The sequence below is a fragment of the Silene latifolia genome, chromosome 7 (assembly GCF_048544455.1).
Source record: "Silene latifolia isolate original U9 population chromosome 7, ASM4854445v1, whole genome shotgun sequence".
Lineage (NCBI taxonomy): Eukaryota > Viridiplantae > Streptophyta > Magnoliopsida > Caryophyllales > Caryophyllaceae > Silene > Silene latifolia.
This window is the reverse complement of record NC_133532.1, coordinates 74,051,872-74,078,748: the sequence shown is the minus strand read 5'-3', so window position 1 is coordinate 74,078,748 and position 26,877 is coordinate 74,051,872. Positions and strand designations below refer to the sequence as shown.

At 37.5% G+C, this 26,877-nt stretch overlaps 1 non-coding gene across 1 annotated transcript; it reads left to right on the top strand.

Moving 5' to 3' along the window:
* Positions 1–18,957: 18,957 nt before the first annotated feature.
* On the top strand, positions 18,958–19,064 carry LOC141593791 (small nucleolar RNA R71). The gene has a single exon (XR_012521855.1). It is a non-coding gene; the product is annotated as a small nucleolar RNA R71 (small nucleolar RNA).
* The last annotated feature ends 7,813 nt before the right edge of the window (positions 19,065–26,877 follow it).

Sequence of the window (26,877 nt, the reverse complement as noted above, 5' to 3'; positions counted from 1 at the left end):
ATCATACAAACATATTCTCAAATTATAAGCAAGCAGTTATTGTTGTGATAGGAACGAGTTGGTTTATATCTTACAATCCTAGGAAGGTTTGGGTCCCGGAGCCGCATCGATTAGATTGTACAACACCTACAAGTCAACTTAATCCTCCCTACTCAACTATATGCATGCTCTAATGAGACTCGAGTTGTTTTATGTCTTACAAGTCCTATTGAAAAGGTAAGTGATGGGTAAAAAATGCAAAGATTCATAGGCTCGCATTTCATTAAACATAACATGTGCATAAGTTGAGTTCACAACAAGCAAGCAAATAAATTATGTGAACATATTAGATTAAGCATGAATCATCCCCCATGTTGGTTTCCCCTAATTCCCCATTAACCCTAGTTAAGGAAACTACTCACTCATTATCAAGTTTAACATGTTAACAAGGTTGTCAATCATATCAACAAAGCAAAACATGATGAATGAGTAAAGATGATTAACAATAATTAAAAAGGAATTAAGAGAATTATACCTAATGATGATTCCAAAATAATAAGCAAAGAATAATAGAAGTACTTGATGAATGATTGGAAGGTTGTCAATCCTCCAAATAAACCCAAATAATCTTCAATTACCCAAAATAAAGGATGAACAATAGAGAAATTAAGGAAATGAGATTTGTATTAAGACTTGATTAGAAGTTGATTACAAGATTAAAGGGATATTAGAATAATATAAACTGCACTAAATATTGATAAGAAGAACATGATAATCTAATTAGGCTAATGGGGTATTTATAATGGGGATTAGGTGCACAAATTAGGGTTACTAAGGGCTTAAATGACGATTAAGTCTTTGAGGAATCGCTCATGTCAAGAAAAGATGCGGGTCTCTTTTTAGCTAGTGTTTCAAAAATATGCGCATCTCGAATGGAGAAAGAAGAGGACGTGTTGCACTGGAGGACAATCCGAGCGTCCAAAAGGTCGGGACGAGCGGATTGTGTAGGCGGTGGACGAGCAGCCTGGCAGCTTGGGCGCTCTGATTGTGGAGCTTCTGGACGAGCGTCCCGATAGGTGAGACGCTCGGATCCTAGTCCAGCGTGCCATTTATTCTTTTCTTCTTTTCTTCTTCCAACAATCTTCCGGGATTTTGTCGGAGATGCAAGGATCTTCTTCATCATTGCCCATCTACTACATTATGTACAAAGGCCTTCTAGTCTTGTCTTCTCTTTGATGCTTGGTCATTAGATTCGATCAATTTAGCTCTATTTTGCCATGAAAATGCAAGGTTTGCACTCCTCTCCTACCAAGGAAACAAAACCTCAAAGAATATGCAAAACAAAGGACTAAAGATAGTAAATGACCCAAATATGCACTAAAAAGCATAGGAACGAGGCTAATTCGGGGACTAAATATGCTCAAATATTAATCACATCAAATATCCCCAAACCGAACCTTTGCTCGTCCCGAGTAAAGAGGTGACAAAACTAGGACCCTTATTTAAACTATCCTACTAATATAACCGATATGAGACAATTAGCGGGTCTCACTCCGCCCCTTCAACTCACAACAAGACAACCATGAGGTAGGATGCCTTCTTGCAAGGCAAGGTGGGTCTTGCCAAAATGGTGACACATCCAATCATTAAAGCACACAAAATCAAGTAATGTATGCATCTACAAAAACAAATAGCCACTTTCCTCATCTAAGTGGCGGAAATTATTTAAAGGAGAAGCAATCTAAGGGTACACACTCCTTCATAGATATGGTTTCTTCAAACTACTATGCCTAGAAGGATACCAATAAATCACCTCCAAGTTGTGTCAAGCTAGGGTACCTTTGTCCTCAATCGTTAAATGCTTTCGTCAAGAGTAGACTCCCTATGGTGTTAGAAACACTGGAGGATTGCGGAATTCCCCTTCTTGCCAAGACAAGAAGAAGGGTCGTCCCCTCTCTACCATGCACAAAAGTGGATACGATGGAAAAGAGATCAATAGGACTTGAGTTTCATTTGGGAGTTTGCTTTTGTTGTTGTTTTCCCCCCCAATTTCTTGTGGTATTTGACATTTGAGAACACTTTCTTTTTGCCATTTTTTTTTATGTTTGGCATTTCAATACTTGACAACTTTTAAATTTTTGCATTTTCTTTTGAACATTTTCAAAGTCACCCCATTTGTAAGGAGGGTGCTTATATTTGAAGCATAGGAGTCTATTTTTGCTCCTCTTTTCTTTTGATGCGATTTTGCAAACTTTTTGACATTTCATTTCACTTCTTGAACTCAAATTTGAATTATTTTTGTGCCCATTCCCTTTGATGACAAAATATATGGTAGAACATGGATGAATGATGGTTGCATTGTTTCAAGGGTCACCTTGGAATAAACGGTAGCCAAGGAGTTATCACACCACAAGGTACTCTTTACTAGGTCTTAATCCATGGGTCAAAGGATACTAGCATGACACATCCTAGGGTGTTTTACAAGTATTCTAACAAGAAAAGTCTTAAGAAGAAAAAGCATCTACTATGGCCTATATATACTTGTCAAGCTTCTTAAATAGACGGTTTCGCAACATTTTCCTAACATGCAATCTATATGCCATGATGCAACTAACATATATACATCCTAATACATATACTTCTACCAACTACTATGCCAAATAATATAAATGCAAGACCTAAATTCATATTGTTTATACCGCATCAATCAAAATAAAGCCACATAGTCATTAACATAGAGAGGAAAAAGGAGATTGAAAAGATCATACCATGCGGTCTTCAATATCCTCATGTCTCGGATGTGGCGTAGTCAATCAATGTGAATAAGGATGAACAAACACAATATATACAAAACAATATATACAAGACTATACTACAAAGGAAATGAACTTGTTTTTGGATTTTCAATTTTACAATTTTTTGGATTTTTCGATTTTTTTTTTTTTTTTTGATTTTTTTGGATTTTGTATAAAAGTTAAGTTAGAATTTCCCATCCCGACACTAGTATGGGCATTGTCCTCAATGGCCAATACGATAGAAAATTATACAATGAATATGCATGATTTCTAAACTAAATGCAAACTACACTAAACTGCATTACATGATGCATGTATTTTTGTTATGGCGGAGAGCATAACTTAAATTATCTCCCAATGCATATGCATGGACTTCCCCAAACCAAAATAGACATTAATTTTAATGTCATGAATTTCGGGGGAGTTCATGCACATGGAATGCAATGCATGAAACTAAAGATTGTCATTTTGGATTTTACAAGTCGGGAACAATAATAATGAACACCTTAATGAAGCCAAGGTGTTAGTCCTCCAATGTTGCTAGGACTCCACAAAATAATCAAGATAAAATAAAAACAAGAGAAGTAGACAACCCATAAGGGAGGTGTAAGAATGTAGGAGCCTCCAAAGTTTGCTAATCCTCACCCATCGTATCATCATCATCATCATCTTCCTCTCTTGAGGCATCATCAACCTCCATAGATGTGGAATCATGTCCACTCTCACTTTCACTTGCTTGTTCTTCCTCACTTTCCTCTTCCTCTTCTTGGACTTCTTTTTCTTGAACCTCTTCTTCTTCTCCTTATTGGTCACCACCCTCTTCAACAACCATCTCCTCTCTACCCGGTCTACCACTAGAAATGCTAGGAAAGAATACTTCCCTATCCGCCCAACTAGGCAAAGGACAAGACGGATCAAGAAGTCCTTGCATAGCTAGATGTAAGAGGGGCGGATATTGGGCCTTGTAAGCATCCACTCTATCATTGTAAGCTTGCTTATGCATTTCCCTCATGAGTAGAGTCAAGTAATCATTTCCCACTTCGACATCTTTGGTTTTGAACTCGTGGTATTCAAATGGGTAAGGTGGGGTGATAATGAAGGAGGAGGGCTCGACAATTTCGCCCCTTTGTTGTTAATGATATACTCGGTCTCTTCGGAGAGTGGGAGAAGGTAGTTTGATCGGTGAACATTCAATCGACAAATTTTAGAAGGCAATGTGAAGGATCTAGCTTCATTTATTAACTACCCATATTTGTTGTCAAGTGTGTCGTGCTTGACCCACTTAAACTTGTGAATCATGGTGTCCATATCAATAAGATGGCCTCCTTTAACCGGCACATAAGTGTTGTTTTTTGTTGAAATTCCGGTTGAAATGCTTAGCCAAATGGGTAACTAGTCCTCCATTGACAATAAAGGCGGTGCCTTCTTTGCCACAATCGACATTAAGCCATCGTTCAACCAAAAGTCTTAAAGCATTGTATGGCTTGGTAAATTCCCTCCCAATGTTCAAGGCCGACTCAAGAAGAATACAATCAAGTTTGGTAAGATGATTTGTGCCATTTATTGCTATCAAAGTATTCCCAATGACCTTATGCCATACTTTAATGCCCGGATGGTGGACTAAGAGAGCAAGACAATCATGAAAGCGTATGAATTTCTTTCCGGAAATTGCCATCCAAAGAGGAGCGGGGTCATACTTGATAGGAATCTTTGTATATTTCGGGTTATCACTAAGGCCTAATATCTTACCCAATTCGCCATAAGTTATGCGTCTATCAACATTTTCAAGACGAAACTCGATGTTGGTTCGAGTCTCCACCCTTGTGACTTTCAAAGAACTTAAAAATTCCAAGGTGCGGGAGGGGTATGTCAATTTTTTCATTGTAAACAATTTACCCAATCCCATAGACTCAAAGAAGGTTTTGGTTTGTTCAAGGACACCCAACTTTGACAATCCATCTTCGCAAAAAAACTTAGTAGGCATGATGGTTTTCTTAGCAAAGAGAATGAATTTCTCCCTAGGGTGGGACTCGGAAGTGAAAATTACCTCTGGATAATTGGATAATTGTTCAATCACCGGCGTTGAAGTAGTAGCTTCCATAGTGGGATTTTTGATAGGGCAGATGTCGTCGGGTCTCCTAATCAAACACATTTATAATACTCAACAAACAACTAGTTAGTGGTAAGTCGAGGTCGATCCATGGGACGGTGTGCTTTGGGTTCTAAGTCTATCTATCTCAATTCATGCTAGTGTCACAATTTGTTTGGGTTTGTAGTTGTGTCTAAACTAATGCAAGCGATAAAGTAAAACACGCAATAAAGCAAATAAAGGTGTAAACAAGTAATTAAAGGTGCTAGGATATTATGGGTTCATAGGGGATTCATGGGAGTTAATCATACAAACATATTCACAAAGTTGGAAGCAATTAATGTTGTAAAGGAACCGAGTTGGTTTATGTCTTACGGTTCTCCGGAAGAGTTGGGTCCCGGAGCCAAATCGATTAGATTGTACAACACCTACAAGTCGACTTACTTTCCTCCTAATCACCTCTATGCATGGTCTAACAAGACTCGAGTTGGTTTTTATCTTACAAGTCTTGTTGAGTAGATAAGAGATGGGTAAAAATACAAGGATTCATAGGCTTAGCATTTCATCAAACAAAACATGTGCATAGGTTGACATCACAACAAGCAAGCAAATTAATTATGGAAACATATTAAATTAAGCATGATTATTCCCCATGTTTTTCTCCCTTAATTACCCACTAATTCTAGCTAAAGGACTATTCACTCTTTATCATCGGAAACATGTTATTAATGCTGTCAATCATTATAACAAGTATAAACATGATAAAAGTTTAAGGAAATAAACAATAAAGAGTAAAGAGTAAAGGAATTATACCAAACTTGAGATGATCTAAATAATAAAGCAAGAATAAAAGAAGAGAACTTGATTGATTGATGAAGGGTTGCCAATCCTCTAATAATAACCCAATAATCTTCAATTACCCAAAAGTAATAAACTTGAACAATAATTAAGGAGAGATTAATGTGAAATTTGTGGAAAGATTCAAGAGTAATCTAATCTAATCTACTCCTAACCTATTCTAAGAGGATTTTCTAATGTGGAAGCCCCCCTTTGATTATCATCAAAATGGGGTATTTATAGTAGTGCCTCATTAGGTTAGCTAAGGCTAAACTAGTAATTAAAAATTCTAAGTTCTAAGCAAAGAATCGCAAGTATTTCGAAGAGATGGGCATCTTTGCTGAAGGCGCCATGGTCCGCTCGTCCAAGAGGTAAGACGCACATATTGTTGCATGGAGGGACGAGCGGCTGAGGACTCGGGACGCTCGGATTGCGAGCTCCTTGGACGAGCGTCTTGGGCAACTTGGACGCTCGGATTCCTCTTGCAATGCTTCCCTTCGCATACTTCTTATTCTTGCAATGTTGGTATTTAGTTCTTGCCCTTCCTTTCAATACTCGTTCAACCAAGATCGTCAATGTCCTTCCAAATAGGCTCAAGAGACAGGAACTTTCCGCCTAATTGTCTTCTTTCCTACAAAGCAATAGGAAAGCAAAATAGGAAGCATTTGACGGGTAAAATAGCTATGAGACGCTATAATAATATGCAAAATAGGTTCAAGTAGGGGACTAAATGTGCGCAAATATGAGTCACATCAAATATCCCCAAACCGAACCTTTGCTCGTCCCGAGTAAAGAGGTGACAAAAACTAGACCTTTATTTAAACTATCTTAATAACATAGCCGATGTGAGACAATTAGCGGGTCTCACTCCGCCCCATCAACTCACAACAAGACAACCATGAGGTAGGATGCCTTCTTGCAAGTCAAGGTGGGTCTTGCCAAAATGGCGACACATCCAAGCATTAAGGCACACGAAACAAGTAATGGATGCATCTACAAAAGAATAGCCACTTTCCTCATCTAAGTGGCGGAAATTATCTACAAGGGAAGCAATTCAAGGGTACACGCTCCTTCATAGATATGGTTTCTTCAAACTACTAAACCTAGAAGGATACCAATAAATCACCTCCAAGTTGTGTCAAGCCAGGGTACCTTTGTCCTCAATCGTTAAATGCTTTCGTCAAGAGTAGACTCCCTATGGTGTTAGAAACACTGGAGGATTGTGGAATTCCCCTTCTTGCCAAGACAAGAAGAAGGGTCGTCCCCTCTCTACCATGCACAAAAGTGGATACGATGGAAAAGGGATCAATAGAACTTGAGTTTCATGTGGGAGTTTGCTTTTGTGGTTGTTCCCCCCCCCCTATTTCTTGTGGCATTTGACATTTGAGAACATTTGTTTTTTGCCATTTCTTTTGATTTTTGGCATTTCAATACTTGACAACTTTCAACTTTTGCATTTTCTTTTGAATATTTTCAAAGTCACCCCAATTTGTAACGAGGGTGCCTTATATTTGAAGCATAGGAGTTTTCATTTTTGTTACTCCTCTTTTCTTTTGATGCATTTGCAAACTTTTTGACTTTTCATTTCATTTCTTGAACTCAAATTTTTGAACAATTTCTTTTTGTGCCCATTCCCTTTTCGATGACAAAATATATGGTAGAAAATGGATGAATGATGGTTGCATGGTTTCAAGGGTCACCTTGGAATAAACGGTAGCCAAGGAGTTATCGCACCACAAGGTACTCTTGACTAGGCCTTAATCCATGGGTCAAAGGATACTAGCATGAAACATCCTAGGGTGTTTTACAAGTATTCTAACAAGCAAAGTCTTAAGCATAAAAAGCATCTACTATGGCCTATATACACTTGTCAAGCTTCCCAAGTAGACGGTTTCACAAAATTTTTCTAACATGCAAACTACATGCCATGATGCAACTAACATTTATACATTCTAATGCATATGCTTTTACCAACTAGTATGTCATATAAACTAAATGCAACTCCTAACAACACATAGATACACAAACCGCAACAACAAAATACAGCACATCCTCCTTGACATGTAAGCCCATCCTCCTCATATGAATAATGAAAAAGAAATGGAAGGGAAATAGAGATTAGAGCGGTCATACCAAGCGGTCTTCATTTTCCCTTGCTAATGCCTCAATTATAGTGTTGTATCTATGTGAGAAAAGAACAAAAACACAAGTATATACAATTCTACACTACTAAATTAAAGAACATGTTTTTGGTTTTTCAAATTTTCAATTTTTTATGGATTTTGTTTTTATGAAATTAAAAGACATATTTTTGTGATTTTTCGAAATTTTTCAATTTTTATGCATTTTTGGAATATAAATTCCCATCCCCCACTTTATTTTGGACATTGTCCTCAATGTACATGTAGGAGTAGGAATGAAAAGGAAATACATGTTTTTTTTTTTAAACTTCAATAATGTACAAATGCAATGATATGATATGAATGAATGCATGCTCTTACTAAATGCAATTCTATATGACATATGAAATAAATTAATGTAATCTAAACTACACTATATGATGCATGCTAAATGCTTAAGTCACCTATGAGCAAACCTCCCCAAACCGATTTAAACACTGTCTCTAGTGAAGAAAAGAAATAGGATTGGTCATTAGTGACTATGCATGAGTTCTAGTCTATATGCAACTATCTACATGAGATATATCACAATGCAAACTAAACTAATCATGTGGTAAATATATTACAATGCAAACTATACTATATGAACTAACTAATGTAAATGCAATATGAAATATAATACAAATGCAGTTGAAGGCTAAACTAAATGCAACGCACTATACAAAAGAGAGAGGAAGAGAAAAGTATCATACAAATAGAGGTGGTGAGGTAGGCATCTCCACTCGTCGTCATCATCTTGGTGGTAGCCATACCTATTAGAGCTTCCTCCTTGGTCATACCCTCCTCCTTGACCAGAGTATCCTTCACCTTGACCATCAAAGTTCCCGGCTTGGTTCCCTTGATTAGGGAACAAAAGATGTGGTTGAGCCCAAGATGGTCGAGGGCCATTAGGGTCGATATACCCTTGTTGTGCCATTTGGTAGTACTGAGGATAAAGGGCCATGTAGTTATCGACCCGCCCATCGTGTACTCCGAGATCAACCTTCTTCCTAAGTTTCATCAAGTCATGCATATCCGGAGCATCGGGGATTTGTGGTGTGAATGGCGTATGAGGAGTAGGGTATGGTGGGATAGACACATAGGATGGCGGGGCAATGGGACTTGCCGGTATCCCATGTGGTTGTGGAGGTTGGCGGGGTACTTATTCTCTTTGTGGGGGCTTGGCGAGGATTTGGATGTCGAGAAGGTAGCTCGGCCTAGGCGAATACGGGCTCAACCTTGGGTCGGTACCGGGTATATTCCACCCCGAAAGAACAATAGAGGAACACCTTTTTATGAACCATTCTACACTCCCATTTTGAGTGTAGGCACACCATCGGTGGTGGTTGAAGACGGTGTCCTCATCAATCAAAGTACTACCCTCAAGAGGTGTATAAGTCCCATGGGTGTTGAACCCGGGACAAAGGTAGTTTGCCAAGATAGTAATTAGACCTCCCATCACGAAGGTCTTAAGTTGAGAGTTCCCTTGAGAGAAATCATAGAATCTCGTAAGCATCTCAAGGGGGGTATTGAAGTTGTACCTCCTTGTCCCCCGGGCATTTAGATAGGACTCAAGGAATGTCAAATCGAGGAGAGTGCACCTATCTTGCTCATATCTCCCATTAATGGTGCCGGCTATGAAACGTTCGGTGATGCGAATCATCGGGTGTTGAATAGCAAAGGTGTAGCATTGTTTTTGGTGAATGAAATCCCTCCCGGAAATAGCCATCCATACTAGGTCCACATCAAAGTCGAACGGTTGCACAACCGGAACTTCATACAAACATTGTTCCTTATGTTCGAAACAATACGAAGGCTACTCTAAAATTCACTACTACAAATCCAGACAACTAAAACGCCCCTTTAACAACGATTATTCACGAAAATCACAATAGACGTTGCAGACTGTATGGCGCGAATTTTACTAAAATTAATTACAACGGGTATGGTTATAACAACCGTTGTTATAAGTTTTAACAACGGGTTACACATGCACAACCGTTGTTAATAATTTGGCGCAAAATTGACGCAAAGTTAGTGAAAAGTAATCACAACGGGTACTTTTGAAACCCGTTCTTAAAACGTATTTGACAACGGTTGTTGTTTTACAACCGTTGTTAAAACGTTTTAACAACGGTTTTTCTTTAATAACCGTTGTCAATACCTTCCATACTATAAACCACACAAACACAAATCAGCTACAGCCACAAAACACAAACCTTTATACAAAAACAGAAACACAGCAGACAAACACAAACACAAACACAAAACACACACTTTCTCATCGTCTCTTTCTCTCTTTCTCATCATCGTTTTATCTTCTCGCCGTCACTGTTGATTTCATCGTCTCTTACTTTCTCTAATTATCAGGTAAATCTCGCCGTCACTGTTGGTTTCATCGTCTTTCATCGTCATTATTTTCTTTTTCTAATTATTTCATTTGCATCTATGTGTTTTTATCGACCATTATGTTATTTCTTTAAGTATTATTCGCTTAATTAGCTAGTAAAACAAATTAAATAAACTAAAACAAAGAAGAAGCAAGATGATAGAGAGGAATGCATGATAAACATCATTAATATATATATATATATATAAATATATAAATACATAAATTAAAAAAAAATTACATTAATAAAAATGCAATTCTAATATTTTCATAGAGAGTCTTATTCTCTCCTATGATATCCGTCCTCTCCTCCTTGGCTATTTGGAGGTTCCGTTCAGCAGTTGCTATATCGTCATATAGCTGCAACTGCTGCTGCTCTGTCAAGCCATCTTTTTTGGCGTCCTTCGGTATGGATCGAGCATCCGCAAGGTAGCTCCTGAAACTTTCCTCAATGTGGAGCAACCGGCGGATGAAACTGTTGTTCTTCTCGATCATAGTAAGTCTTAAGGATGATATCATTCATTTTGTTGATGAAGTTTTTAGTTTGTTTGAATGATTAATTAGGGTTTATTTGGAGTTTGTTTTAGCAGTTAGGGTTTGGAGATGTATACTGAGATAATGGAATGTTAGTTGAGATAATGCATGTATTTATATTAAGCAATGTGTGGTTTGAGTTATTTTTTAATTAATATATAAGTTAGGAAGTTGTGCCATAATCATCATCATATCTCTCTCTGCTGCTTCAAATCTTATTACTAACCCTTCTCATTCCATATTGTCCATTCATATGCACAGGGATGGCAGTAATAATGCATGCATCGGAATTATAACGGGCCGTAATTATGCATGCATCTAGTAATATTTAATTTAATTTTTTTTATTTTTTAAAAACAAACAACAACGGTTATTTATAAACAACCCGTTGTCTTTAGTTATAACAACGGTTTTGTATATTACAACCCGTTGTTATAACTTTTCCCCCAAAATTGAGTCACACTTTCCACAACGGGTTTTTATAGTTAAAACCGTTGTTAATAGTTTTAACAACAGGTTCCTTAAGAAAACCAACCGTTGTTAAAACCTTTTACAACGGACGCATTAACAACGTCCGCTTTTTTATATAACAATGGTTTTTAACCGTTGTTATCGCCTGTATCTGTAGTAGTGATTCCAATGTAAGGCTAAGGTACGTCTCTTCATGGGCATGGAATAATTTCCCAATCCCCAAACCGTCAAAGAACATTTCGGTTTGGTACCTTATACCTAGGATTTCTAACACCCTAGTGTCAATAAACTGAGTCGGTTCGTAATGCTTACATAGCAACTTGACGAACTTAGTAAAGTGGCCATCAGATGTGAAGAGTACCTCCGGAAAGTACTCGAGTTGCTCCACCCCTCCTCCTTTCATGGGATGAAAGTTTCTTGGTACCATCATTTGTTGAGGGGATGAAGAAGATGATCCCTTGCGTTTCTTGGTAGCGGCTTCAACAAGCTTCTTGGCTTTTCCCTTGAGGTTCATCATTTTTTTTTTTTTGGGAAAGTTAGGGTTTGGTTGGTTTTTGTTGAGAAGGGAGTGTTTGAAGATGAAGATGAGTGGATTTTGTTTAGATAAGATGACGAAATAAAGGATGGTGGGGATATTTTTATAGAAAACAGGGGTGGGACGAGTGGCCGAGGGTCGGGCCTGGGCGGATAATCCGAGGAAAACGCAGAAATCCGAGCGTCTTCATGGACAGGACGAGCGTCTTCTTCAGGTGGTCCGAGCGTCGAAAGAAAAATTCGCTCGAATTTTGTTACAGGGATCCTGCTTCTTCTGGGAGGAACAAAAGACGAGCGTATTGTTTCTGGGTCAAGCGGCTGAAATTGGACGAGCGTCTTCTTCAGAATCCGCTCGGATTCTAGTTCAGTCCCAAAATTTTCTTCAGGTATCCTACAGGACGGGCGTCCAACTTGGAATACGGGAGTCTTTCTCTGGACGAGCGTCTTGGGCAACAATCCGCTCGGATTTCGTGTCAGAACTAAACACCACCTGGAGGGAAGCTGAGGACGAGTGTCCAGGCCTCGGGACGAGCGTCTTCTGCTGCTTTTCAGACATTTATTTCTTTTATTTTACAAGATTGTACCCTTGCACCCTTTTTATATTCCTCCTTATCTTTCTCTGAAATTTTGCTCAATAAGAACGTAAGAAAACTCTCTCTCACTACTCTCATGTAAGAAATTGTAAATAAAAATGCGAAAACGTACAATATTATACAAGGTAAAGGTCCTAGAAATATCTTACAAATGGTGGTTTGAGATAGGACTCCACCAAACTAGTTCAAATTGTAGAAATTCTTGTCCAAAGAGCTCAAGGCTCTTAATAGAAGATCAAAAGCTTGTGAACAAGCTCCAAATAAGCATAAGTATGGTTTGCATAACTTCAAGACGAAGCTTGGCCAAGGGTATTTGTCATTCATTCTTGTTTTCTTTCTCTTCTTTGCACTTGAATATTCACGATGCTTCAAACAAATTAGCCCATGATTCTTGTCATTATAAGGTAAGAAGTATGGTTCATGGTTGTCCGGAAACTTCCACTCACCACCTTTTTCTTCAATTTTGGTGATGATAGCGTTTTGATTATTCAATCCCCCAAGAGTAGAAGGAGAATCCTCATGACCTTGATGATCGAGTTCCTTAGAAGTTGACATTGTGGGTGCCAAATTTCCACAAGTAGCTTCATGTGCAAGTTTCTTTTTGAGCTTTTCCACCAAGTACCCTTTGTATGATATCTTGACCTTTTGGAGGAGATCCACCATGTCGTCTTCAACAGTCATAGGTTCCATAGTGGGTGTAAAGTAGTCTTCATAGGAAATAGGGAAGGGACATTCTTCTTCTTGATAAGATATCTCAAATTTCTCAAGGATAGGCTCCTCAACGAGAGCATCCTCATAAACTTCCGCTTCCTTAACCCATGAGTTCTTGCAAAAAACGATTTTATCATCATAGCTATCTTCATAAGAATCATAGATGGGGGATTCATTCAACTCTTTCTCCAACATCTCAAATTTCACATCAAAAGACACACCCTCATACTCACAAAGGCTAAGAGTACTTGGCTTACTCAACCTCATATTTTCCTTATCAAATACCACACTTTCATACTCACAAGCGCTTAGAGATTGGCTCTTCCCATTTCTCATCAAAGGTAAATCCTTCAAACTCGCACTCACGATCAATGTCCAAGGAATGGTGGGGAGTGATTGTTTGGGTTGCCTTCATTTGGGCAATTTGAATCTCCAACTCTTCTCCTTGGGTAACAATGCCTTGAATAACATTGTCCCTCTTTTGACTTTCCTCTAGCGTTTGTTTGAAGAAATTTTGTTGATCTCCCATCATTTGGAGAATCACATTTTGAATGGGTTCATCATCTTGTTGTGGGTATGGGTGAAAGTGCTCATATTGTGGCATTTGGAATTGATTGTAAAGTGAGTTTTGGGTAGGAGGTTGTTGTGGATAATGGATGTGGTGATTTTGTTGGGAAAAATTGGGGTAGTAGTTAGGATTTCCATTGTATGAATAATAAGGTAGGTTTGTGTTGACTTGCTTCTTAAACTCCCCATACCCATAGTCATACTCAAAAGATCCACCACATACTCCATATGTCGAGTCTTGAGCCATCATAGCTAAGACAAGGAAACAACTACAAGCATGGAAGCTACACAAAAACGGTAAGAACAATCCTTGAGGAACAAGTTTCTCAAGGTGAAAGCAAAATCAAAATAGACAAACAAGTAAGAACTTAATCACATAGCACCGTCCCCGGCAACGGCGCCATTTTGATAGGGCAGATGTCGTCGGTTCTCCCAATCAAACACATTTATAATACTCAACAAACAACTAGTTAGTGGTAAGTCGAGGTCGATCCATGGGACGGTGTGCTTTGGGTTCTAAGTCTATCTATCTCAATTCATGCTAGTGTCACAATTTGTTTGGGTTTGTAGTTGTGTCTAAACTATTGCAAGCGATAAAGTAAAACAATCAATAAAGCAAATAAAGGAGTAAACAAGTAATTAAAGGTGCTAGGATATCATGGGTTCATAGGGGATTCATGGGAGTTAATCATACAAACATGTTCACAAAGTTGGAAGCAATTAATGTTGTAAAGGAACCGAGTTGGTTTATATCTTACGGTTCTTAGAAAGAGTTGGGTCCCGGAGCCGAATCGATTAGATTGTACAACACCTACAAGTCGACTTAATTTCCTCCTAATCACCTCTATGCATGGTCTAACAAGACTCGAGTTGGTTTATATCTTACAAGTCTTGTTGAGTAGATAAGAGATGGGTAAAAATGCAAGGATTCATAGGCTTAGCATTTCATCAAACATAACATGTGCATTGGTTGACATCACAATAAGCAAGCAAATTAATTATGGAAACATATTAAATTAAGCATGATTATTCCCCATGTTTTTCTCCCTTAATTACCCACTAATCCTAGCTAAAGGACTACTCACTCTTTATCATGGGAAACATGTCATTAATGGTGTCAATCATTATAACAAGTATAAACATGATAAAAGTTTAAGGAAATAAACAATAAAGAGTAAAGAGTAAAGGAATTATACCAAACTTGAGATGATCTAAATAATAAAGCAAGAATAAAAGAAGAGAACTTGATTGATTGATGAAGGGTTGTCAATCCTCCAATAATAACCCAATAATCTTCAATTACCCAAAAGTAATAAACTTGAACAATAATTAAGGAGAGATTAATGTGAAATTTGTGGAAAGATTCAAGAGTAATCTAATCTAATCTACTCCTAATCTATTCTAAGAGGATTTTCTAATGTGGAAGCCCCCCTTTTATTATCATCAAAATGGGGTATTTATAGTAGTGCCTCATTAGGTTAACTAATGCTAAACTAGTAATTAACAATTCTAAGTTCTAAGCAGGGAATCGCAAGTATTTCGGAGAGATGGGCATCTTTGCTGAAGACGCCATGGTCCGCTCGTCCAAGAGGTAAGACGCTCGGATTGTTGCATGGAGGGACGAGCGGCTGAGGAGTCGGGACACTCGGATTGCGGGCTCCTTGGACGAGCGTCTTAGGCAACTTGGACGCTCGGATTCCTCTTGCAATGCTTCCCTTCGCATACTTCTTATTCTTGCAATATTGGTCTTTAGTTCTTGCCCTTCCTTCAATACTCGTTCAACCAAGATCGTCAATGTCCTTCAAAATAGGCTCAAGAGACGGGAATTTTCCGCCTAATTGTCTCTTTTCTTACAAATCAAACACAAAGCAATAGGAAATCAAAATAGGAAGCATTTGAGGGGTAAAATAGCTTTGAGACGCTATAATAATATGCAAAATAAGTTCAAGTAGGGGACTAAATGTGCGCAAATATAAGTCACATCAATTTTGTTCTTGAACCTCCAACCTTGCCTCATGGACTACCAATGCCTTTGATACTTGTTTTGCTTGAAGAGCCAATTGCCTTTTCGAAAGTGTCTTCTTTTGGGGTTCCTTGTTGCCTCCTTTAGTTCTTACCATTCTCCTTTGCTTGATTACACCAATGAAAGATTGAAATCTTCAATTTTTAGTGATACCCAAATCGATTTAGGATGAAAAGAATGTTGCTTTGTATCTTAAAATTCGACTCAAAGGTTTGAAGATTTTTGTGTTTGAATCACTTGTTGTTGCAAAAGGAGTGATTAATTTTTGTTGTGAGGAAGTTTGGATTTGATTTGGTTGAGTTTGGTTGAGGAAATTTGTTTTTGTTGATAGAGAGGATGAGGGTTTTGGGGTTTTTGGGTTTTGGGTAGTGTTTGTATGTTGGAGAAATGAGAATGAATGGGTGAAGAGGGTTTTAAAAAGACCCGTTACATTTGAAACTGCAGGGGAAGACGAGCGCACCAGGTGTCGGGACGCTCGGATTCTTCAAAATTTGGCTCAGGAAAAGACGCCACAGGACGAGCGGATTCCTGGAAAGACGAGCGGATTCTTCGTGGTGAGACGAGCGTCTTTCTGGGTGGACACTCGGATTCCTTTACAGTGAAAAATCCCAAAATTTTGCAGCAAAAAGACGAGCGTCTTTCTTGAAGGACGACCGTCTAGAATGAGACGAGCGGTTTCTCAGCTGAGACGCTCAGATTCACAGTCAGACCAGATTTTTGATTTCTGCAGCTCTACCAGACGAGCGTCTGGTAACTTGGACGCTCGCGTTTCTTCAGGACGAGCGGATTGTCCATTTGGCTGCTCGGATTCTTCCTTGGCCACACGGATTCAGGTCCATCCGTGGGTACTTCGTAACCCGTGTCATTTTCATTATTCAATTCTCGTGTTGTTCATTGTAGGGGCACTCCAAAGGCATGAATAGCCTAGGTAATTGCTATCCCCACACTAAGGTAAAGCACTACACATCAATAAAATCATAAGTCCCTCCCTCACTTCTCTCAAAATGATGAATATCTTGATCAAGGCACAAAAATATAGATCCAAAAATGATAAAAATGCAATGTAATAATTGAAATGCAAGTTAGGGAGTTAGAGTATTTACAAATGGTGGTTTAGAGAGGACTCCACCAAACTCTCATTCCAATGTGATATGTCAAGGGGGGCATGTTCAAGGTGTTGTTGATGTTACTCAACACCTTGAAGAAGTAGTCGAAAGCTTGCTCATTATCATGATAAAGGTCCTCAATAGATCTTTGCACTTGTTGTTCTCCATGATGGTCTTGGTTCATAGCATTACCAATATAGGGATTGAATATCCCGTCAAACTCATCATCCCAAAGACCGCAAAATTCGTCTACTTGATCACTAAAAATGTCTTGAGTTGATAGAGACAACTCTCCTTCTTTCTTGTCTTGGCCAATGGGACCATCTTCTTCACTTGTCATGGGTGAGCTTTTAAAGCTCTCATTGTTGCAATTTCCTTGTTCTTTTGATGGAGCATCATCCACTTTCTTTTTCCATTGAAATTCCAACTTCTTCCTATCATCCTTCTGGCTATAGTGATCAACCATAAAACATGGCTCATACAATCAGGGAGCTCTCATGGTCTTCTCAAGATTGAAAGTAAGGGTTTCATCTCTCACTTCAAGGGTGAGCTCTCTATGATTCACATCGATCACCGCTCCCGCGGTGTGCAAGAAAGGTCTTCCTAAGATAATAGGAATGTTGGAGTCTTCTTCCATGTCAACAATAACAAAATCTACCGGGATGAAGAATTTTCCAATTCTCACGGGAACATCTTCCCATACCCCTAAAGGTGTCTTAGTTGATCTATCCGCCATTTGAACCGTGATGTTGGTACATTTGAGTTCTCTCGTTCCTAGCCTCTTGTTAACCGAATATGGCATGACACTAACACTTGCCCGAAGGTCACATAAAGTTTGTTGATTGTAGTGTCACCAATAGTGCACGGAATGGAGAAACTTCCCGGATCCTTGAGCTTTGGAGGTGAACTCCCTTGAAGGATGGCACTACTCACCTTAGTGAAGGAGATAGTCTCAAGCTTCCGGATTGATTTCTTCTTCGTAAGGATGTCCTTCATGTACTTTGCATAGGCCGGAACGTGATTGATCAATTCCGTGAAAGGAATCGAGACTTCTAAATTCTTCACAATTTCCATGAATTTTCCAAGTTGGTCATCAAACTTAGGCTTAGCTTGATGACTCGAGAATGGAAGTCTAATCACAATGGGCTCCTTTTCTTTGGCCTTTTCTTCACTTTTCTTTGAAACTTCTTGATTGGTGGGTTTTTCTTCCCTAGAGTTTTGCACAACTCTTTCCTTGTCACTAGCTTCCACAACTTCATCCTCAACTTGCTTCTTTGGCCCTTCATATCTTGTACCACTCGTCAAGTGGATGGCACTAACTGTTTCATGTCTTGGGGGATTACTTTGAGGTGGTAATTGCCTCTTTTGTCTTTGAGAACTTGAAGATGCTAGTTGGGTCATTTGGGTTTCCAACATTTTTGTGTGGGCTAGCATGTTGTTGATGGTGATGTCTTTTGCTTGTCTATATTTTTACATTTGAGTGAAAAATTCTTGTTGATTCTTTTGCATTTGGAGGACCGCTTTTTGAACATCAAAGCCTTGGTCATTTTGTTGATTGTATGGAATTTGATTTTGATAACCTTGGTTTTGGTTGTAAAAGGGTCTTTGATTTTGGTTTCTCATGGGAGGTGGGGTGTATGGTGGTTGAGGGTTTTGAACATTTTGGCTTTTGTATGAGAGATTTGGATGGAATTTGGTGTTTTCATTGTAATAGTTGGAATAAGGGGTACCACTTTTGTATGCTTGAAAGGCATTCACTTGCTCATTTGTTCCCCTACATTCACTTTGGTCATGTCCCAAAGTTCCATAATTCTCACATATCCCACTTGGGATTAATGAAGATGCCACCATGGCATTAACATGTTGCTTTGGTGATTTTGAGGCTTCTTCAAGCTTAGCTATAGCCTTTTCAAACTTCAAGTTGATGGTATTAATATGAGCGCTAAGTTGAGCACCCAATTGAGTAATAGAGTCCACTTCATGCTTTCCTCCTCTAGTAGCCTTGCGAGGTCAACTATATTGTGAATTATGGACCGCCATTTCCTCAATTTTGTTCCAAGTTTGATTATCGTCAACTTTGGTGAACATACCATTTGATCCCATGTTGAGAATGTTTCTTGAGTCTTCATAAAGACCATTCCCAAATTGTTGTACCAAGAACCACTCGCTAAGTCCATGATGAGGACATGAGCGACAAGTTCCTTTGAATCGCTCCCAAGCTTCATACAAAGATTCTTCGTCCCTTTTCTTAAAGCCCGTAATTTGAGCTCTTAGCATGTTAGTCTTTTCCGGAGGGTAGAATTTTTTGTAGAAAGCTAGAGCCAACTTCTTCCAAGAGTCAATTCCAAGAGTAGCCTTATCAAGGCTCTTCAACCATTGTTTCGCGGTACCAATTAGAGAAAAAGGAAATAAGACCCATCGAATTTGATCTTGAGTCACTCCAGTTTGTGAAATCGCATCACAATAGTCACAAAAAGTCTCCATGTGAGAATGAGGGTCTTCACTAGGCATCCCCCCAAATTGGCTTCTTTCGACTAATTGGATAAATGCGGATTTTGCAATGAAATTTCCGGTTAAGTGTTGTGGTGTCGGAGTTCCATTGGGTAGGTTCTCCTTGGTTGGTACGGAATGTGATGAAAACTTAGGCATTGTGGGATGATTGTGTGGTTGATTTTGTGTTGGGTTCTCCTCACCTTCTCTTGCAAAAGGGTTGATGAAGTCAATAGTATTTGGTTGAATATCTACAACCTCACCAATACCTCTCAAAGTATTTCTAGCAAGTCTTGTATTGGTTGTTAAAGTCCTTTCAATTTCGTGATCAATGGGTAACAAGTTACCTTGTGATCTTCTAGACATGCAAAATATGAAACAACTCGAAAACAATTAGAACAAACCTTGAGGAGTTTTACTTCCCAAAGGGAAAGAAAGACACAACTAATAACAATCAAAGAAAATTAAATCAAGTTAACACCGTCCCCGGCAACGGCGCCATTTTTGGTCGGTCCGCTTTGAGCTTAGATTTCGGTTACTTGGCGTTAGGAGCACCTAGACCAAAATAATATTTATAACTTCACAAACCCTCCAGAAACAACCCACGACCCATACAAAAGACAGCACGCTACAACCACTACCATCCGGCATCCACCGTACCAACTACCACCTCCGACCACCCCACTACCACCATTAGGACCGTCTAACTCCGACCTAACCAACTACCCAAACCCCAGGTCACGTTAACAACCAAAAATGACACAAACCCCGTCTTTCTCACCCACGACCTCCCCTATTTAGACGTCCAAACCGCCACCCAAGGTGGTCAGCTGCGGTCAAGGTTGGTCTTATTAGATTTACGACAGTCAAGGGTAAGTACTAAGGTCCACGACACTATTCACGGTGGTCTATACGGTGTATAGACGTTAACATAAATTATTAGGACAATATAAACATGAGTTGTGACGATCTTACCTTTTATCGCTTGCTTTATTTGCTCTTTCCGTCTCTTAAACTCCTTCTCTTATTTTTATGAATTACTTTTCAGAATTAACATGGTATTTATAGTGTAAGATTAGAGAGTATGTGAGGTCAATTAGGAAACTATTACAATTACCTTATTCTAATTAGTATAGGAATTGCCATTATTATTATTATTACCACTACAAATTATATTATTATTATTATCATATATTATTAGTCTTACCATAACTAGGATTTTCTCATATTATCTTTACTAATCTTATTATTATTATTATTATTATTACACTATTATTATTAATAGTATTATTGATATAATTATTGCTATCTTTACTTAATTATTATTTCCTTATGTTTATTATTAAATCCTGATTTAAAATCCCGTACCATCTACATATAATTTCGGCCTCCTTACCTTCTCATAAAATCACACGGCCCAATATAGGAATACCAGTCAATTCCAATTCCCGACTTGTTTACTTGCTCTATTATTTAATTAAACATCTTAGGTGTAATTATTATTGGAAATGCCTTTAATTAATAATTTAAATTACATATATTATTCTTATAAATTATTATCAAAATAACGGGGTATTACAGTCTTCCCCCCTTAAAATGAACTTCGTCCCGAAGTTCACCCACAAGTACTACCACAACACTTATAAACATCCACATAAATGAGCGTCATCCAACTTACGATTATCAACCACATCAATCTTATCACAAGGTATACAAATAATAACTCAAAACATTTGTAGTATTACATTCCTTTCCCCTAAAAATAAACTTCGTCCTCGAAGTTCGGAATAACAAACAATAGGAATAACCAAACCCTTGTAGGAACGTCACAAAACATGAAACACACATTGTTACATAAGACAACTATTATTTCCAATACAACACCCGTTAGTGGCTAAATGAATAACAAAATCTTTGATTCACTTCTAAATAGAAAAACCACAACATACCATATACTCGAACTAACTTTATTTAAACTAAACTACTTTACTTAACTACCAACGAATACATTGCCAGAATAAATAATAATCTATAACAAAAGACACATAATTGTTTAGTCTTTTCTTAATAATGATATCTAATTTAAACATGGGTGCAACTAATATAAATATTTAGGCTTAGGAAAACACATTCCGCATATCTCTAGACATGTCATCCTACCTCACATAATTCACAACATCAAAATATCAATGTGCAAGAGATAAGAAATAAAACTTATACCTTTTCAAGGCTAGGAAAACATGTTATAATTTCTAAAAATCATAAGTAATTAACAACGAAATTACTTCTTGAGAACTTATCCTTTTTAGAAAATAAAGAGAGTTAGTAAACTATGAGAAAAAGAATCAAATAAAAAAACTCATAAGATCAATTTATAATGCATTTTACAAACTACTTGGTCGAAACAGAAATTTTACAGCAACTTGTCAGAAACTTAGGTCAACTTGTAAAAATTACTATAAATTGTCAAAATATTTTCTTGTAACGTGGCTTATCAATTTAGAAACATAGACGGATATTTTAAACAGTGGAGTTTTAGTCATGCCTAATCAATAAGTAGTTTTTAAATGGCAAATTTTACAAAAACATGGCGCGAAAACATCACTGTACAGGAATATTTCGACCACTGTCCACTAAAATATTTATTTATCCTAAACCGTATATTATTTAAGCATGAAACCAGTGGCATATGAAAGCTAACTCACAAGGGTATCACACAGAAAAATTTCGTATAAGGATTTTAAACAGACAGTAAATGGCAGCCAAAACAATCAAGAATAAAATCTTGTGAAATCAACCAAAATCACACCCTTCACAATTCCACACAATAATTAATACTTTACATGTTTAATCATATTCACACCTTCCACATACATGACAACATACTTCCTCATATCAACGTACTTATAACAATGCTTAAAAGAAATCATATCACATCCCTCCTCCGTAAAACAAGGTTACGCCCCCGTAACCGCAATCATCAATGAAAACAACATTTAAACAAGGCAACAAGAACTTTCAAGACAAAACCAACAATATTCATTTTAAATTACCCCACACTCTCAAGTATTCTCTCAGGGTTCCCGGTTCAAAACTGAGAGGGTCAAGGTACGAATTAAGGGATTCTGCTTAACCGCACTAAGAGGGGCTCCAAACAGTGTCTACCCGGGGTTCATTTTATTTAGACACAACCTAAGTTTATTATTATTCATTGGTTAGGCCCGAGGATCGTTTTGCTCTGATACCACTTTGTAACACCCCCATTTATTCAGGAGCCTTTAGCTAGACATTCCCAAATAAATAGGACTGTTACCATCTCGGTTTCCTGAGGTAGTGAATAACAAAGTCCAATTCACCAAAGTACTTTACATTAAAAGTTAGCGATTACTTGTTCATTACAACTTAACCAACTAAAACTTAATATAAAATAATTACAACTCGCAGCGGAAATAAATATAGTGATTAAATATTCTATGTGGTCTAGACTTCTAGGTAGATTGGCCAAGTCCTCACGCATTCCCATAAGCTCCCAAGTCAGCTAATCTTTAGTACCTGTCAAATCTGCTCCCCATTAAGGTTCACCACAGGTGTTCACGAATACACTATCAACCACGAGGTTGAGAAGGAATAGCCAAACAACCACAATAAATGGATACAAGAACAATATTAAATGCAAATGCAATGCATGCTCATGATCAGTCCTCCGACGCTCCCGTTCATCCCGCCAATCCCTGGCCGGGGTAGTCTCATCATCCCAACCGAAGTTGAGGTAGTGTCATCATCCCAGAAACAAGTCCTACGAACCATTCGAGGTATCCAATGCAAGTGCTCATGATATGAAAATGCAAACAATTGAGCAACACAATTTCTTACCATCTCGGACACGGTGAGGAATCCAATAATCAATATAACCATCTCGATCCACGAAATGAGGTAGTCAATAATCAAATCATCTCAGTCACGAGCTGAGGTAGTCATTAAACAATTTATCTCAATGCAACCAACCAACAATCATATATCACCAATCACAATTCCAAATAATTCAACCAATAAAATCAGATAATACCATTCTAGTAAACATTAAAGTGATTGAGTAGCTATCCTACCTGGCAAGCAAATCCAAATTAAGCAGCTCAAAGCAATCCAAACCCGATTATAATTTTCTTCACAATCGTCACCTAATCAAAATATTATAATTCTTCCATCAATTATTAATTATTACTACCCATTATTAAGTACTAATTTATAAATTATATTAATTAATCAAATTAATTAATTATTAATTATTAAAGGGTTGAGATATTAAAACCCGATTCAATTACAAACCCGAGTCAAACTCAACTTAAAAACTCGACTCAAATAACTAAACCCAACACCCACTATACAATAATCACATAAAAACTAAAACATAACCCACGTACTACACATCCACTCTACCCCCACACACACTTATAAACACTTCTCGGCAGCCTACAACCCCGACTACCACCGAGAGACACCACCACAGCCGCCCCATCACTTACCTGGCCAGCCACCCCCAAACAACGAGTAGCAACACCCAACCGGCTCCCTTTCACGCCTAGCAACACAACAACAAACGCCACCAATAACCGAAAACCCGACAAAAACAAACTTAACGTTTAAAACTACTACTTACGACCACTACCACCACCACTACAGGCCACCATCGTCCTCCAACATACCCACCATACCCAGCACCACCAGCAACCCATCCATGCCCACCATACCTCGCCCTAACTACCACCCACGACTCCACAGCAACAACAAACACCAACACCAACTCGCCCAAACCCATGTTAACAACCCACCATACCACGCAGCAACCACGAGCCACCCAACCTACCTACCTCCTCCCTACACCACGACCCATCCAACCATCCCCTAACCACCATCATAACCACCACCATCCACCCTCAAAAACACGCCCTAAACAGTCCCACAAAACCCGACACAAACAACCCTATACAAACACTCTCCCCCTTACACCACCTCACGACCATTAGTGGCCACCATCGTAGTCTCCCTTAACCCACGGTGGTTCCAAAACAGGCAACGACCCCTCTCGGCAGCCCACAACCCTCCAGAAATAACCCACGACCCATATAAAAGACAGCACGCTGCAACCACCACCATCCGGCATCCACCGTACCAACCACCACCTCCGACCACCCCACTACCACCATTAGGACTGCCAAACTCCGACCTAACCAACTACCCAAACCCCAGGTCACGTTAACAACCAAAAAAGACACAAACCCCGTCTTTCTCACCCACGACCTCCCCTATTTAGACGTCCAAACCGCCACCCAAGGTGGTCAACTGCAGTCGAGGTTGGTCTTATTAGAGTTACGACAGTCAAGGGCAACTACTAAGGTCCACGACACTGTTCACGGTGGTCCATACGGTGTATAGACGTTAACTTAAGTTATTAAGACGATATAAACATGAGTTGTGACGATCTTACCTTTTATCGCTTGCTTTATTTGCTCTTTCCGTCTCTTAAACTCCTTCTCTTATTTTTATGAATTACTTTTCAGAATTAACATGGTATTTATAGTGTAAGATTAGAGAGTATGTGAGGTCAATTAGGAAACTATTACAATTACCTTATTCTAATTAGTATAGGAATTGCCATTATTATTATTATTACCACTACAAATTATATTATTATTATTATTATTATTATCATTTATTATTAGTCTTACCATAACTAGGATTTTATCATATTATCTTTACTAATCTAATTATTATTATTACACTATTATTATTAATAGTATTATTGGTATAATTATTGGTATCTTTACTTAATTATTTTTTCCTTATGTTTATTATTAAATCTTGATATAAATTAAAATCCCGTACCACCTACATATAATTTCGGCCTCCTTACCTCCTCATAAAATCACACGGCCCAATATAGGAATACCAGTCCACTCCAATTCCCGGCTTGCTTACTTGCTCTATTATTTAATTAAACGTCTTAGGTGTAATTATTATTGGAAATGCCTTTAATTAATAATTTAAATTATATAAATTATTATCAAAATAACGGGGTATTACACATGGTTTCTGCTATTTGGTAAGGCTAATTCTCAATTATTATAAGTGAGAGGTCTTGTCAATTTATTATCTATCACGTTTTAAGTGAACTAAAGTGGTGAACTACGATAATTGTAATTGACACGGTCGATGACTCGATATGATATGCATGTGATGTTATGGCGATTTGGCAATGCATGTAACATATTAAAAGAAATGCAAAGTAATGATAATAAATTCCTAGTATGGCCTTCCTAAAATAGAGAATTAAATAATCTATTACATATTCAGAAACCAACTCTTTTGGTCCCTTGAATCTTCAAGTGGCACGCCTTCCAAGAACACTGTCTTTGAAGAAACTCCATAATTACAAATAATAATAAAAATACAAAGCTATTCCTATTATACATTTGTAAAATGGAAAAACTAGGAAAAAATAAAAGTGATACGAGAACACATTAAATTACAACCGAATCAATATTCCCTTTCATTACGGGTAATATCGATTAAAACTAAGGTCATACTAAGATAAAATTACATAATTCAAAATTATATAAATAAAAAAATATTCAGCAATTGAAATATGCAGCATTATAATATGTATCTATCATGCCAAATCATGTGCCAAATCGCCATATTTAACTTATATCGTATATATAACCCGGTTTTATGAAAATACGTGATAATAACTTCTTAAAATCACAAATTAATACTTAAAATAAATTTAAGCCGAAGTTAATTATCCTAACACATAGGACTCAAAAATTAGTCATCACTCAATTTTTGACAATAATCCAACTTGATTTAATTTTATGCTCATTTTTTGACCTTAAAATCATAACATTTATGAAATAAATCCAAATTAAATTACAATAATTTAAAAATTTGAGTTTTATATTTTTGAACATTCTAGAATAATTCCATAACACTCATAATGTCAAAAATCATGGTTAAAATTTTCGAATTTATTTCGAGAAAATATAGTTGCAATTTATCGGTTTTATATCATAAAACATCTAAAGTATCCAAAAATTAATCCAATCAATTTTACAACTTTAGATCTGATAAGTGAGATATTTATACAACCTAAAATAATTTTATCATGCCATGTAATTCGTTTTAGCTATTTATGCTAAAATAGACACTATTTATGCCATTTTTATTCTAAAAATTCATAAATCATGCAAAATGAAATCATTTCATCTCAAAATTTACATACTCTGTGTAAATCATGCATGTGACAACATATTAAAGTTTCATGGCCTGGTTCGAAATTTAACTATTTTTAACCATTTTACCTCTTTTAATCCATTTTTATCTCATAAAAATCATAAAACATGCAATATTAATCCAATTAATACGAGATTACACACAACTTGTAATATATACATATGAGTGTATATAAAATTTTCAAGGTCAGAGAGTAAGTTTAACCACTTTTAGTCACTTAACCACCATCTATGCCATTTTTACACTAAAAAATTAATAAATCATGAAATATTAATCACATTAATATGATATTTTACATGCAATACATAAA